The sequence below is a fragment of the Chanos chanos genome, chromosome 1 (genome assembly GCF_902362185.1).
Source record: "Chanos chanos chromosome 1, fChaCha1.1, whole genome shotgun sequence".
Lineage (NCBI taxonomy): Eukaryota > Metazoa > Chordata > Actinopteri > Gonorynchiformes > Chanidae > Chanos > Chanos chanos.
In genome coordinates, this window is record NC_044495.1 from 56,971,894 (window position 1) to 56,978,793 (window position 6,900).

Sequence of the window (6,900 nt, forward strand, 5' to 3'; positions counted from 1 at the left end):
TCAACAGACCAATACTAATGATTATAGTTTCCACGTCATGTTGGTTTTTCTGGGCTTGCGAACTATTGATCTGTACTGGAGGGGATGCTCTCAGTTTCAGAGCGAAACAGTAAACAGCAATGGAATAGAATAGAATAGAATAGAATAGAATAGAATAGAATAGTCAAGCTCGTCCAGCCTAATCAAATACATGTATGGTGTCTCTGACAAGTTTTTTTGTTTTGTTTGTTTGTTTGTTGTTATTTTTTTTATTTATTTATTTTTTTACAAAAGCTGATATATTTTAGAAAAGATTAGTTAATTGTGCGCGGTTTAAAATATGGGTCCGCCAGCAGAAATTTAAAAGAGCATTAGAGGTGAACATTTAGATAATATGTGCACAGTGACCTCGCTTCACTGAGGAATAACATGGACGTGGGGCAGAGTAACACAGCCATGCACTCTCTCTCTCTCTCTCTCTTTTTTTTTCAGTAATAGATCGTTACAGTAATGAACTCCATACTATGTTTACTCTGTCAGTTTTAATCTGCGCATTCAGCAGATATTGCATTATAAGTGCAAGCCAATCACCCAATCTGAACTTAATCCACTAACCATCTCATTTTAACAAATAGGCTTGCTGCTGATAACATGGGTACACAAAAAATGTCCTTTAAATATCAGCTACAGAGAGAGAGAGAGAGAGAGAGAGAGAGAGAGAGATAGTAAACAGAGACTGGGCAATGTCTAGAGAAATGTGTTTGGACAGGATAAACAATATCCCTAGCTGAACATTCCACTGGCATGTCCCTGGGCTAGAGCCCTCCCTGTCCAACCCCCCACCCCCAACCCCCCCCCTCCTCACGCTCTCTCTATCGTCCACAGACTGATTTCCATTTAGAGGAAAACATAGTCATAGCGCATGTCTATTTGTTTATTGGTGTGTGTGTGTGTGTGTGTGTGTGTGTGTGTGTGTGTGTGTGCGCGCGCGCGTGTGTGCGTGTCTTTACATATGCATGCGTGCGTCAGCGCCTGCGTAACTGTGCTTGTGTGACTTTGGTACGTATGTATATTTGTTTCTATATGTGTGGAAGAGACAGCAAAACAGCAGTGTGTGTGTGTGTGTGTGTGTGAGAGAGAGAGAGAGAGAGAGATGGACTAACATAGCTGAACACAAAGACTCCGTCAAATATAAAGTGTTGAGAAGTATAAGAAGTAAATAAGAACGTTTCTGTAGTATCTTTCCTCTATGACACCGATTCGATTTTGCATCTTGGTGCCATTGATGGGAAGAGAGGACCAAGTGAATTTACACTGAATGCTTACAGCTGTCATGTCCTTCCATATGTCTGCTCACAAGAGTTTTATTTAGCCCGAAGTGTCACTATTCCACCTATTCTCTCACCAAGACTATTAAAGGTGTTACAGAACAGAAAAACTGACACCTTACTATCTCACACAGGTGCGATCTTATAAGTTGGCTTTAGCTATACATATATTATATGTATGTAGATATATAGAAGAAGGGGAACCAGAAAACACCTCCACACACACTTCAGTTTTAAGAAAAATGACAAATGAGCACCGGTACCTTTTTTTTTTTTCTCTTTTTTTTTTAAAGTTGTAGGGACTAGGATTTTGACCACAGTTTGACCACCTTTCCCAGGAGAACAGGTTCCTTTCAATAAAATATTCAGGTAAACAAGTGCCCCACAGGTAGAAATATGTGGAAATAATCCCCTCAGAAAAAAAAAAAAAAACAACCCCTGTGTTGATTCAAAAAGAGAGGATTTTGCTGTTGGTCAGCGTTCCCTTTTATTTTGATCTATCTATTTATTTATTTATATATATATATATTTTTTGGGGCTTAAAAGATGTCCTTTAACTGTGGATTTTCTGTGCTTTTCTAGTTAGCAGTGTTGCACAGCCTAGGTTCGTCGTAATTCATTGTGAATTCATTTCTCCCATTGAGTTGCTTAATTTTTAAACTGAATGAAAATGAAAAGAGGCTTCCTTTTTCATTGAGTCGAATGCAACAAAATTTAATTACTTTTCCCCATCGCTTCTTTTTAGCTTTTAAATAATTAAGTTTCCCATTAGTGTTTCATTTTTTAACCGTTCAGAATGCTCCCCCCCCCCCCCCCCCAAAAGTGCCATTCAGTGGGAAAAAAAAGAAAAAAAGAACAACACAACACAAGAGATGGAGAGAAAATGGATTTGGAACAACGTTATACAAATTTATTTTGGACTCAGTGATGCACGTTTTGGATTTTCACTTAAATTGTGTATGAGCTGTAATTAAACAGCTAAATATTTAACTGGAATTTGGAGATATTAGCCTGAACATTGTTTATTATGGATATGAAAATATTTTTTTTTTTTTTCGCGTTGAATAGCAAGCACACATAAGCTTCATTTGGTTCAGCTGACACTTGACAGAGAAAAAAAAAAAAGTTCAACTCCAAGTCTTTCCTCATACTCGACACCTCATTAGATTCAACATGAAAGGGTGTACAGTGTCATTACGGGGAACTGCTACTGATACTTATTTCTCGTTCTGGAGTAAATGAATGCAAGTTCTATTTCTATAGTAAAGTGTGTGCTCTCTCACCCTGATTATTCACCTGGCTACTATTAGTCAGTTTAACCCGTCTCTGCTCTTTCCTATGTATGCTCTCTCCTACTCACATATGTAAAAAATTGCTGTGAGGGTCACGGACTTCATCTGCGTGAAGAGGGTGACGGGTTAACCTGTAATGTGTTGTGCATGTGTGAAGGTTGTAAGTGTAATTTTAATTGTAGTTGTAACCTATGTGTAATTGACCATAAAGGTTTTACTTGATGTGTTGCTTTGCACAAACACAATGATTAGATTTAAAAGAAAAAAAAAAAAGAACAAAACTTTCCCCCGTCAGGACGAAGAGCCCGACACAATGTGAGGGCGTAGTAAAGGAAGATGGAGATAAAGAAAGTTTGTCGTTTAAATCTGGCTTCCGCCGTTCCAGTCCTGCAACCTACCTGACGTTCTACATATAACACAGCCATAAGCTCAGTGAGTTAGGCCATAAAGTTTAAAGATTGTTGCCCGTGCAGAGAACAATCCTTAAAAATTTACTGCTTCCTATAAAAAGTAACTACGCTTATTCTGACGGCGACAGCGAAATGGCAAAAACCCGAAAACACCCACTTTTTCTGTCAGGGTTTTCTTTATTTTCTCTCTCTTTCTCACTTTCTCTCTCTCTATCGCTCTCTCTCTCTCTCTTCCCCTCTCTCTCCCTCTCTCTCTCTCTCCCTCTCTCTGGAAATTGTGAAACAGGATATACTTGACACAAAAAGACATTTCCCATCGTGTTCAGTAAAAATGAATAAATAAATAAGGCAAAACATCTTCAGTTTTTCAATTTGTCAATATACACCTATTCCTGTTACAGTTTAAACATCAAAGCATTTTTTTTTTTCATATTGGGAAGTCAATACAGTAACTGGTGAAATGTCCAGAGAGAATCTATTTCATGATCCTCTTTAATTACTGCAACTGGTATGACAGTTTTACAAAAAACACATCATGTCTCATCAAATGACAGCAATCTGCAGGTGATACTGACCCCAGACCAGTTCAGTGTCATTGCATTCTCATCATCTCACTCTTAAGACTGATCTTAAGACAAATCATATCGATATCCCATCTTGAGAGAGTGAATGTATTATATGTTTGAGCTGATAGGTCAAGGAGAGGTCTGTTTTCTTTCACTCACATCCCGCAAATTTATTTTATTACAGAATGTTTTTCGTTTCGAGAGGAAAACCGCAGCCCGGAGGCACAACTGCCGCAATGTGTTAATACTTCAATCAAATTTCAAAAATATATATATAAAAAAAAAGGCATGAAAGATTCTAGGCTTTATAAAAAATGAAATCAATATTGCTTTTTCTCTTTATTTTTCATATTGCTTCTGGAACAGTTCAGTATATCTTTCCAATTCCTTGCTTTCATGTCTTCTCCAAAAAAAAAAAAAAAACTGCAGGATTTTCTGTTTTCAATTAAAAACAAACCGAATAAAAGAGGGAACCCAAAACTCCCCTGATGTTCTCACACAAAGGAGACAGAATGAGTTCCATCAACATTTGCAGAAAAGAAATGAAATTAAGATTGAATGGTAATTAAAAATCTACCACAGTTTTGATGTTTTAATGAACCTGGGGATATGAGCGTCAAGGGAAATTATTGTCCTATCTGATGTTCAAGGAGGGGATTTTGCACTGATACTGTGATTTTTTATTTTGGGGGGGGGGGGGGGGGGGGGAGTAAAGTATTATTCATCGTTAGCACACATGGATTGGTGAGAATGAGGAAATTCACAGTATGTATACACACCTGTAATGTCAAGGTCCATCCACTCCAAACTGAATAACTACTTAATCTACAGCAAAAAAAAAACCTACAATATGACCCACAATGGATACAATGGACTGCAAAATACGTCATCATCTTCAGATGTGAAACTCTGTGCTGTTTACTGAGGTATGTAATTGTATACTTCAGGAGAAGACTATCAATGAATTTAAAAATAGAAAGTAGCCAGAACAGATCTCTTAACGTCATTGTTGTCCTAGTTTAGGAGACACACACACACACACACACACACACACACACACACACACACGGAGGGAAAGAAAAAAAAAACTATTTTTATCACCTGCAGGTTGGCAAGAAGTGCAGCAGATGCTGAAATGCCAAGCAAATATGACAGTTCAGCACCAGGCCATATGCAACTAAATGAAAAATGACCTTCTAGCCTGGTACAACTCCTGGGAAGAGTAACTCTATTCCCCCTGCTCAGGAGACCTGAAACAGTGTGGTCACTATAGTTAGCACCACCACACAAATAGTTTTCCTGTGCAGTTATAAATGGGATACATTTCAGATATTTGGATTGCCCCCCCCCCCCCAGCAAAATCCCATCCCATCCCATCCCCAATCCGGCCCCCTCACCAAAGTTATGTGGCTGAGCTTGGAATAAGTTATTAAACAGAATGATGGCAATATTTAAAAGATAATTTAAAAACCGAGGAGGGAAAACTCAGTGAATAGATGTAATCAGTTAAAACGCATAAAACGGCATGAGGTCATTGCGTTGCACAGTTTATTCCAAAGCAATTAAGATCAGTTGATGGATTTTAGTTTGAGATCATGCTGATGGATTCTATTAGTCGTATATTTCTTGTGAGGAGAAGCAGACGCTGACGTAGCAGTGACCTTAGCCAAAAAAACTGTTTATTTTCTTCCTACCGGATCCAACTGTATCAACCATTATCCACTCTGCGTTGTCTTCCCTGAAACATACTGGTTACCAGAACAAATTTCATCCCTTGTCCCAGAAATCATATGAATGTAGATTAATGGGTTAATAAAAGAAATTTAATTTGTGTAACTGTAAAGCATGATTACGGTTATTACTGTTAAATCAACCGGTGGTTTTGGAAATGTTCATATGCACTTCTTTTTTTTCTTTTAAAGTATGACGGTCAACATGACAGTCAAAATGTGTACGTTTTTTTTTTTGTTTGTTTTTTGTTTTTTTGTTTTTAATTCCTGTGTGTCTGATTTCCTGCAGTTGTTTGCTAACTATTCTATGCATGTGTGTGTGTGTGTGTGTGTGTGTGTGTGTGTGTGAGAGAGAGAGAGAGAGAGAGAGAGAGAGAGAGAGACTGTTTTGTCCCTTGGGCAATGTCTAGAAGCACCCAACATATCCCAATTCATTCTTGGCTGTGCTTGTCCTCTCCTGCTTGTAGATGTCGAAAGTTGTACTTGCGTCATATTCTCAATCAATAAAACCTCAGGGCTGGATGGAGACAGTGAGGGGAACTGATTGTGAAAACCAAGCAGAATGAGGTGCAAACAAGATGAGCAGCAGAGTTTCGAGTTCAGCAGTCATGCAGCTCCCTTTACCAAGTTGACTGTCAGCCCGTATTGCTCTGCTGTGTCTTGCTCCACATCTGAGACCTACATCCCGAAAACCTACAGGGATTACAAATGTAAGAGAACAAAGAATATAGAGCGGCTGTTGTGATCACACTCGGATGGGCTGAATTATTAATTGCGTGTCATCAAGTTCAATGTATGTCATATGGTACGGTCATACGGTGGAACATGGAATCATCCTGCAGTCAAACATCCTATTGTAGTCATGTTATGGTCCCTGGTTCTGCATCAGACACTATACCTCAGGGTTCCTTCAGTCTGCTCTGACAGGACTGGAACCCTGCTGGGGTTTGCCCTCACCTCCAAATCAGTGGCTGATTTTTTTTTTTTTCACAGGGAAACGAGTGTATGTATTTTCCAGCCAATCGGAGACCACAGTGTCTTGTTCATGTGAAAACCAGCGGGACTCTTGAACTCTCAAGGCAAGTTCTGAGGAATCCTGCCATAGCTTAAACTTGGCATTGTTTTATGACTGGTCTACTGATCTTTGATCGTTGTATGTTTGGAAAAGGATGCTGATGCTTTGTTTTCACAACCACATGCTAGATATCCATATGTAAATACTATGTCTTTTAAACCAGCCTTATTGAATGTTTCTCTCTCTCCCTTTCGACAGAACCTGACAGCTGTCTTTACTTTCATCAGACATTTAAGTCTGGTGTGCAGCAAATGATCTTCCCTTTGATAAGGTTTATTATCGCTCGTACAACTGGATCAAATGTTTCAAATAACAATTACTTACAATTTTAATTACAATCTGTTATTTGTCAATTCTACAATTATTTAATTAAGTAATTAATTAATTGATTGATTGATTAATTAATTACAAACTTTAATTACAATTTTGCTGCTGTTGTCAGAGGATGGGGGTGGGTATGGATTCTGCAAACACCAAATTATGATCAATAGCATTGTACAAAATAATGCAAGGAAATGCG